We start from the raw sequence: 10,195 nt of genomic DNA, 5'->3' as shown, positions 1-10,195 counted from the left end.
TTTGTTTTTTACTGGTTGCTGAGGGACTAGGAGTGAGCGTAGAGCTGTGTCTGCTACCAGAAAGGACAGCCTGGTTGAGGATGAGGCTGAGACCGCAGGCAGCATGAGGACGAGGAGAGATATAGATTCCTGATGGCATCTGAGCATCTCATGTCCAAAGTCAGACTCATCCATGAACATTTTAGGTATGTGAGTCGATACATTTCTTTTGTTCCTTTAAGCCAGTGCAGTTTAGTTGTTTCTTTCACTTGCAATCCAGAGACCTGGCTGACACAGAAAGAGGAGGAATCATATCCCAGGAGGAGAAATGATTAAGCATTTAATCTGAGGTCTGCCAGGTCTCAAATGTCTCCTTTGCATAACTCCCATCGAGAGTTCCATCAATTCATTCATTCAACAAGTATTTCTGAAGCACTCTGCTTTCCCTGACACCTTTGAAGTAACTGTTAACATCCAGACTTTAGAGGTAAGGAAATTCAGGTTTCCGCAAGGACACGAAACCTGCCCAGTGTCACACACTCTGGATGTCAAAGCTGTGTCTCGCCTCGACGTATGTCTGACTCCAAAGCCCTTGTTTTCCCATTGGCTGCATGAGCTGCTCTGAGCTGCCCTTACCAGCCAGTGCCTGCTTGTTGGATCTCATTCCAGGAATGAGCTCCTGGAGCAGCAGGGCACAGGCAAAGGGTGACATTCCCAGGGGGCGACAAAGTCTGTCAGGACAGGGGTGGGCAGCCGCCTCTCTGCCTCCCAGAGAACCTTCAAATCGTACCCACATGGCCCCGGGGACCCTGGTCATCCTGCAGTCTCTCATGGGACTCAATGCCTTGGGTCTAGTAGGTGCTCAATCATAGTATATTGAGTAAAAGAAATAGTGGAGAAAACGTTTGCCATGGCAACCACAGTGCCAGTGCTAAGATTGAAAGTGGCAGTAATGCCCCCTGGGAAGGGCTGCGGACACACGCAATTCTATGTCTAAGCATCTATCCCGCAGGCACATTTGCACACAGACCAGTATCAGGACCACAGCGCGGGGCTGGCCAGGTTGTGCACTGCCCAGCACTGGGAAGCACCTTTCACTTGGGGGACGGTGAGAGGTAGATAACTCCTCTATGTCTTCCCTTGTGTGCCCTGTGAACTTTTTCTTTTTACCATAGTCATATATAATTTTTCTCCAAAGAAAATGCTGGATGAGTTTAAATTCCTTAATACATTGCTTGGCACATCAGCGCTCAATAAGTGTTAACAGCCTCTATTATCATCATTGTTACCATCTTATTGTTTTGAAACTCGTAGGGTGTTATTACACCATAGAGACGCACGAGGGCGCACAAAGCATCCAATAAAGACGTGTTTTCACAGCAGCAGCCCCTCTGAGGCTGTGGTTTTGAGGGTACAAGGGTGGAGGGGAAAAATATTGGGGGCCCTCTATAAATGACAAGGGCAAATCTTGGCTCCATCGTGGTCCAGTCAACCAACCTTTTAAGTGAAATACCAGCCTCATTTTCTGAGCGTTTCCCTAATGGAAATCAGGGTGACTCCATTCCGCATAGGTGATGGTGGTTTTGAGGAGCGCCCCTCCGACACCCGATCACGTCTCCCCATCTGTGTCAGAGGGATAAACCCGCTGTGCAGGGCTGCTGCCAGGGTTAACCAGGGACTCTCCGAGATTTTTTTTTTAGAAAGCCTGAACTAGTTCTTTCTATAGTGAAAAACCAGAAAGAAAAAAAGGGAGAGAGAAAAGGGAAAAAAAATCCCTCCAAAAAGTACCAAAATTGAAGTCACTCTTACAAGGTTAGATTTTTAAAACTCACACCTCTAACACACATACACACACACAAAATAGAAAGACAGTAATTCTCATGGGCTGACAGTGGGACCCAAGTTTAACGATTTTCTATAATCTCTTCTGCTTCCAGTTCTGGCGGCACTTCTCTGTGACTTGGGGATAACCTCATCTGAAGATAACACACAAAAGCCGGTGCTGAGGCCTGTGGCAGACAGATTGTACATCTGCCTGACAGCGGTCCTCCCTTCCCCCTGGCTGTAAGAACTTTGTTCCAGCAGAACAGATGGCAAGGTGCTCCACGGAGGGATGCTCCACCCCTAGCCCCAAGGGGTCAATTGTGATAGTCGGAGTCATTCTCTTTTGCCAGCAATTGCTTTATAGGTGGGCATATGCCCTGGTTCTGGCCAATGAGATGTAAATGACTTTCTCCTGGGTGTTTCTGGGAGAAATTTTCCTGTGTGATATGAGGAGGACAGGAGAAACTTCTGTCTGTCCTATGTCTGAATGTAGTCAGAAGGTCTGGAGCTGCAGCAGTTATTTTGTGACCATGAGGAAAGGACCAGGAAAACTGCAGAGGCTCACTGGCAACCACCGATCTGCTCTGTGCCCATGAAGTGTTGCCTTTTATAGAATCTCATAGAAATGGGTCATAGAATAGAGAGCCTTTATGAGACTGGCTTCTTTCGTTCAGCATAATGCTTTTGAGAGTCACCCGTGTTGGCCCATCTACCCACAGTTTACTCCTTTCTGTTGCGGAGTTTCAGTCCACTGGGCGGATGTACCATAATTTGTTTCTTCATTCCCCAGTGAGGGACCTCTGGGCTGCTTCCAGTTTGGGGTGATTATGAATGAGCTGCTCTAAACTTTCATGTACAGGTTTTCGCCTGAAGAGAGATTTTCATTTCCTTAGGTGAAATGCCCAGGAGTGGGATTGCCGGGTCGTATGGTAAGTGTGTATTTAACTTTATATGGAAACTTCCAGACTGCTTTCCAGAGCGGCCACACCATTTCCCATTCCCACCAGCCATGTGGAGACTAAGCTGCTCTGCACCCCCACAGCCGTCTTCTTCCCACCATCGTATCTCCACCACCAAGCGTAGAACCTGGCACACAGTAGGTGCTCAACAAGTATTTGCTGAGTGATTAAGTGGGCAACTCGAGGCGATCATATCAGGAAATGATGAGAATTTAATGGGATAAAGTTTGCAAAGCCCTTGGCACAGTGCCAGGTCCTTAATATGCACTCAAGACCTGAAGGGCTTTGTTGGCATCAGAGGCCACCTGGCCAGGGTCAAGGTCCCCATGTCCCCACCTCCTTTATCTGATCTCTGGCTCCCTGAGCACCAGGCTGTGGGAATAGAAATATCCTCTCTCCCCAGGAACTGAGGAAGGAAGAATCCCCCTGCTCTTAGCGGGACCCCCAAACCTGCAAGCACTTTCTGAGTCAATCTTGTGGCCTCTCGGCTCCTGCGTAGGAGGAACCTGGGGGGAGGCTTGGAACCCACTGTATTTTCTTTGCCTCCACACTCAAGAATGGGAGGCACACAGGCCAAAGAATGGAGCAAATGTTTGTTTTCCTAGCTGGCCCTGTCCCCTTGAGGGGACACCGATGCCCCCACCCTGCTGAGTGTAGCCGAGCTCTTTGGCCTCCCGTGTCCACCCCCACCGGGGACCTGTTTGCCAGGATCTTTTCACCACCTTTTCTTTTTCACAATAGCTCTGACCCTTTGTGCTGTTATTTTTCTAGGTTAATTGAATACGTTCTGCGCGGTGGAGGCCCGCAGACTGCGCCAAGCACAACAGGCCCGGCATGAAGGGGGCCTGGGAGGCCAATCCCACCTCTGTGGCCTGGGGCCTGCTGAGGCAGGGGTGGGGGGACATTTACGGGAGGGGGCAGGAATGTGGGCTAACCTTCCATGCCGGCAGCAGCAACTGGGGTGGGGGTGCGGCCAGGGAGGAGGGAGTCTTAGGATCATCTTTCCACCTTCTTTTTCTTATCAGAGAAGATTATCCCTAAATCCTTCAGGAGTTCACGCTGGTATTTCCGGAGCATCTTCTAGCAGCAGAAAACTAGCAAGGCGGCCTCGGGTGTAATAATAGAAACCAAGAGTGCAGTGGTTCTTCACCAGGGGCGATTTTTGTGCCCCCAGGGGACCCCCAGAAGTATCTGGAGACGCTTTGGGTTGCCATCACCAGGCGGTGAGGGGCTGTGGGCATTTAGTGGGCAGAAGCCAGGGATGCTGCTAAACTTCCTGCAACACACAGGACGGCCTCCATAACAATGACCCGGCCAGATGTCAATGGTGCTGAGGCCGAGAAACCCCGAGTTATCGCTATCCCATTGCGCAGATGAGAAGACTGATCCAGAGCAGTTAAGTAATGTGGCCTGGGAAACACAGCCAGGAAGTGTCAACCCAGAAAGCCTGACCGAGCTGTCCTCCTGCACCACCCACTATTAGAGTCCATGGGGACAGGATGGGGGGCACCCGAAAGGGAGGGGCTCCTTCAGAGCTGGGGGGAGTGGGAGGGGTGGAGTTCTGGGGATCTTCTACGGAGGATGAGAGGACAGGGGACTTTGGAAAGATTCCCAGGGGATGAAGGACTCAGTCATGATCCCTCTTCTCACAGGAAAAATCTGCTTCCAAATTTGGTCAGATACCTTTCCCTGTCACCCCCAAACGTGCCACTTCAGACAGGGTCTGGGAACTGCTCTGCAGTACCCAAATGTGAGCAGCAGAGGGAGCAAGAGTTCCTCTGCGCTTTTCCACCTATAGCTTTTTCACTGTACAGGAAATAGATGTGCCCTAAAGAAAATGCGGAAAATATAAAAAAGCAGAAGAAAGAGAAATAAATTGCCTGTAGTCCCACCTCCAGGAACAGCTGGAAATGTACACAGTGAGCCTTCCTGTCTTTTTCCCAGGCCAAGTTGTTTAACTTGTTTTGTTCTGTTTTCATGTCTTCCAGCAAAGGTATCATCGTCCTGGAGACATGATTCTGTGGCCTGGATTTTTCTCTGAAGGTAAATTGAAGGTTTTCCTGTCGCCTAACAAGCTCTTCATGCCACCCTCAGTCACAGAGTGACTGACGGCTCTGGAGTGGGTGGATGCTCCACTCCACAATCGTGCGTTAAGCTCCCACTGTGCGCCAGACTGTGTTGAGCACAGTGGGGAGACTGTAACAAGCAAGGAGACCCGGCTCTGGGGAGACAGCCGTACCCAGGGTCATTTCAGATGCAGGAGCAGGGCTTCTGGGTGGCGGGTGCTGCCTCCCAGAGGAGGGACATTCAAACAGGGCCCCGGATGAGGACCAGGAGTCAGCCTGGTGAAGGAGCTGGGAGACAGTGCTCCCGCTGGGAACATGCTGGGCATGTTTGGAGAAGGGGCTGGGAGGGGGCACCTGGCTGAAGGCCTGGTGAAGCGAAGGGAGGTGGGCAGCAGCAGACCAGGTGAGTCTGGTGGGTGGCCGCAGAGGGGACTTCAGTCTTCATTCTAAGAGCAGCGAGATGTCTCTGACAGGCTGATGAACAGGAGTGACTGACCAGCTCCTTACATTTTGGCGGGGGGTGGGGGGGTGGGTGCTGGGTAAGCTGCAGGAGGAGGCTGGGCTGGAAGCTGATGCAGTCGATTGACAAGAGATGACCATGGCTCGGGCCAGCTCAGGAGTGGACAGGGACGTCATCAAATTCAAGATTTATTTTGGAAAAAAGTCCCTGGGGCTTGTTGAGGGATGGGGCCTGGAGAGTGAGGGACAGCGAAGGGCACCTCCTGGGTTTCTTCTTAGTGCCGCTGGGCAGATGGCAGCACCATATCTGGAGACTGGAGGGAGGAAGGAGGCCTCTCATGCGCGCTGCCCCGGTCTCTCCACTCCCGGGCCCCAAGCTCACCAGGCCGGGCCCAAGGAAGGCACCTGCCCCTCTGCTTCCTTCCTGAAAACACAGAGCAGTGGTACCGGAAGAGGAGGACGAAGACTCACCTCTGGGCTGAAAGGATAGGAGTCCCTTGCACTTCACTTTTTAAAAAGTCGTTACTTGTTTTTTCTTTCAAATTGAGAGAAGAATCACCAGGCGTTGGAGCGACATGGATAAAACACAGGTCGGCACAAGGAAGAGACTAACGGGTCCCCAAGATCCCACCATCTAGAACCCTTCACCGGAGTTCCCTTTACACTAATATCTGTGTCTGTGCCTCATTTATTCATGCAACAGACTTTTTTCTTGAGCACCTACTATGTGGGTGTCACTTTTCTAGACACTGAAGATGTACAGGGAATAAAAAGACAGAAAACCCCTGTTCATGGAGCTGACACTCTCGGAAGCAATAAAGAAAGTAACCAGTAAATGAGACAGTACATTATAGGATGATAAGTGCAGTGGAGAAACTGAGGCAGGGAAGGAGGAGGAGTGGGTTTGCAATTTTAAGCAGGATGATCGGGGAAGGTGTCACTGAGCGGGTGATATTTTGAGCAGAGGCCCAAACCTGTGAAGGGAGCAAGCCAGGAGTACGGCTGGGCAGATGGGAGGGAGAATAGCAATGCAAAGGCCCTGAGGAGGAGGAGCCTGGAGTGATTCAGGAAGAGCAAGAAGGCTGAGGAAGTAGAGGAGGGGGGTCGGGACAGGGAGGAGAGGGGTGGTGTTGGGGTTGTGTCAGCCATCGAAAGGATCACACCTTTACTCTGAACGACATGCAGAGCCACAATAGGACTTTTATTTCTCTGTAAACATTTTATTATAAATCCAAACAAAAGTAGAGGAAACCGTAAGCTCAACCCCACATACCTGCCTCTCAGCCCCAACTCCTGGTCCATCTGACTTCATTCATTTCCACCCTCCCACCCACCCCATCCCACCGGGTGCTTTCGAAACAAAACACAGGCACCTAAAATGGTGTTTGGCCCACAGCAGGCCCTCCTGAAATGGGTGGTTAATAACTGAACAAATGAGTGTGTTTGTGTGTGAACGAATGAATGAATGAATGAATGAATTGAGAACAGTGAGAGGAACCCACAGAGTGAGAGAATAACAGTGAGGGGTGGCCGAGAGGATGCACTCCCAGGAAAGGGATTCAGAGTTTCAGACCGTGGGCGATGGAGGAGGAGGAGCAGATCCCCAGGAAATTCCGAGCCTCCACGCAATATTACAAGTTTTCAATTGTAGCTTTAATGTGATTCTTGCATATTGGGAGTAATAAAGATGGAGGCGGTGTCTGCTCAGAACATACTCCCTGATTCGATTTGCACTCCGCCCGCCCGTGAGCCTGGTGTCACATTGTCTGGCCCCACAGGTTGAGGACGGTACATTTGCCATGGGCCTGGGACCATGGAAGGTCCCAGGAGGAAGGTCCGGAGAGCTGCCCCAGGGCAACGCCCCAAATCTCTGGACAGCAGCCCACAGTAAACACTGCAGTTTACACGGTGACCCAGCACACGCACACAGGAAACTACGGCACTCACTATCTTTATGCGGTGCACTCTGATACTTTCTATTTCATTTTTTGATGATGGTTACAACCCACCAACACGATTACAGACCTGTTAAATGGGCCACAGCTCGCAGTTTGAAAACACCAGGCCTACTTCCTGCCATGTACAGGCAGGGAAACTGAGGGCCAGCTGGGGCTGGCTAATGATCTTGCTAAGGTCACACAGCATGTTAGTGGCCATTCCAGGGCAAAGAGACTTGCATTTTCGTTCCAGTGTAGACATCTGGGCGGCTGGGAGTCCAGGGGACGGCGGAGAGCCTTGGAAGGGAGGGATTCCACAAACGAGGACAGTGATTTTTCTGTGCTGTCCAATCTGCTCCATTAAACACGCCCCCCGCCCCGTCCTGCCAAGCCGCCCTCCGTTACACATGCCACCTGATTGTCTCCCAGTTTGTGGCCCGCAGACAAGGTCTCATTAGTTGTTTGTTTCTTTGCGGTCTGTTCCACCCCTCTCCCTTGAAGCACCAACAATGCGATCTGCAGGAGAGCGAGGACTTTACTGGGCTCTGCTATGTCCCCTGCACTCCAGCCCTGGCACCTAGTAGGTGTTCAATAAATCTTTACTAAATAAATAGAAGAATAAATGGAGCAGCTGGCACATGGCATCTAGGTTTTGATGAAAGCCCGTTTCAGACCATATGCGGCTTTCACAAATCGACATTCATTTAAGAGGCGGAGGACACAGCCATCCAAGTCCGTCTGAGTGCCCAGCGGGCTATCAGACCCCATCCTTGAGGCTCGGAAAAAACCCTGCAGGACAGGCTCGCTGGGGCAGAGGCAACAGTACTGCAGCCGCTGGATGGGTCTAACATCCGCGGGGGTCAGGAGCAAGGCCAGTTAGGGATCGCATGTTGGGTGTCCTCCCCTAGACTGGCCCTGTCCTATATGCCTGTCTCCGTGCTGGAATGTTCTGCTCTGTGCTGTTCAGTGCCTGAGTCTCTAGCCCCTGAAGGCTATCGAGCACTTGAAGTTCAGCTTGTGCAACTGCAGAACTGAATTATTCATTTTATTTCAACCTTGGTTAATTTACATTGAACTTGAAATAGCCACAGTGTGGCTGTAGCTATGGTATTAGGTAGCCCAGTCCTAGTTTATGGAACCTTGCTCATGCAGAGGCAGGGAGCCGCTCTAAAATATTTTCTCCAGCCCTGGCCAGGCGGCTCAGTTGGTTAGAACATCATTCTGACACGCCAAGGGTTGTGGGTTCGATCCCTGGTCAGAGCACATACAAGAATCAACCAACGAGTACATAAATAAGTGGAACAACGAATCGGTGTTTCTCTCTCTCACCCTCCCTCTCTGTCTCTAAAATAAAAAGATAATATTTTCTCCAAACTGCTTCTCTTGGGTAGCGCTGAAGTCACCAAACAGGACCCATTTCTAACATCCACTTTGCTAATCAATCACCAGCCAAGGTGTTTAGCGACGATCCTTTAGTCTAACATTTATCGCGCCAACTAGCGAAGCCTCCGCTGCTGACCAGACGTGGAGCTGGTGTGGCCACTGAAGTGGCTGCCGCTGGGTGTGGCCTCTCCGATTGCACGATAGGGGAGCGGCCTGGAGAACCAACTCCTGATTAGAATAACCGGCCACCACTGAAGTGGAGATTGGAATTAGCTGATTCGTTCGTGTCCCCGTCTCTGCCCAAGTAGCAGAAACATTACATGAATGTGTGCGTAATGACAGCTGTAGGGACAAGAAGCGTGCCGAGACAGCGACCGAAGGGAGAGGCTCGTAGCTGAGCCCAGCTTCCCCGGACACGTGATATTTTAAGTGGAAGATGTTTGAAGTCGAAGACAGAAAGGGAACTCCAGCCCTGGCCGGAAACTGCAGAGGCAAAGGTCCAGGGGCGCACTTAGCCTGCGTCAGGGACAGAACAAAGGCCAGTATGGGAAACCAGGAAGGGCCAGACTTTCCCGCTGAGCTATCAGAGCGAGAATTTTGGACTCGGTCCTCCCAGCAGATTTCCCCATCCTGTGCTTGAGACGCTGGCAGGTGCCGGGTTAAGCAAAGCTCAGAAGAAGCCAGAGATTTCCAGTTGAGGAAAAAAAAAATCCTTTGTATATGCTTTCTGCTACAGGATCCAATTTAGTATCGATATTCTCATTAAAAAAATAATAATTTCCATTAGATTGAGGCCAGAATGCCCTGTGAAACCTAGTGCGGTTTGCCAATTGATTCACAGAATGAAATCTTATCTAAAATCTTTTTATTTTATGCTATTAAGCACACAGGAGGGAGCAGCCGAGTAAAATATCTCCCTGCTAGGTTAATGCACAGGGTCAGCGGAAAGTGGCCCCAGGGCTGTCTTAAAAAGATTGTCATTTGCGATTTCCCATTATTTTGTTTCCCGTTACCAGTAATTGAAAAATTATTTTCTTCCCTTTGGGTGAAGTTAATGGATTGACACCTCCTCAGGAGCACCTCAGATCTTTACTGGCGACTCCTTCCCTGGGCTGGCATCACCCCCGGTGCCCTGGGGAGACCTGGTGGTCAGCGTGGTCTACTCGCATTTCTATCTGTCTGCTCCTCTGGGTGGTGGGCTGGGGCCGGGGGTTTGAGGGGAGGAGGGGGTGCAGCCAACAGTCCTGAGACCACAGGCCACACAGCACCGAACCCTGGCAGGGGGCATCTCTCACGCTGACTGCGTGACGCCCAGGGAAGAGTGGCCTGACAAAGCGATGCTCACATCTTCCAGGAAGCCAGTCCCTGCACAAGAGAAGAAGACCATCCGATGCGTGAACCAGAGAAGAGGCGACTTTTCTCCTCCCTGTCTCCTCTTCTCTTCCTTTAAAGATGATGAAGGGCTTTTATTCCCACAATGCAAGTTCTATACTCTCCTAGAGGAAATGCAGAAAAGGCAGCAAGCCACTGTCCCCTCGCTCTCTGCTGCAGCCCACGGGCCACCGTGGTGTCTTGCACACAAACTCCT

At 50.9% G+C, this 10,195-nt stretch overlaps 1 long non-coding RNA gene across 1 annotated transcript; it reads left to right on the top strand.

Moving 5' to 3' along the window:
- LOC123479657 (uncharacterized) lies at positions 1-3,054 on the top strand. The gene is made up of 3 exons (XR_006655339.2): positions 1-185; positions 1,917-2,077; positions 2,697-3,054. It is a non-coding gene; the product is annotated as an uncharacterized lncRNA (long non-coding RNA).
- The last annotated feature ends 7,141 nt before the right edge of the window (positions 3,055-10,195 follow it).

Source organism: Desmodus rotundus, chromosome 6 (genome assembly GCF_022682495.2).
Source record: "Desmodus rotundus isolate HL8 chromosome 6, HLdesRot8A.1, whole genome shotgun sequence".
NCBI classification, from domain to species: Eukaryota; Metazoa; Chordata; class Mammalia; order Chiroptera; family Phyllostomidae; genus Desmodus; species Desmodus rotundus.
Note: the sequence above shows the minus strand (reverse complement) of the source record. Positions and strands in the feature narration are given on the sequence as shown.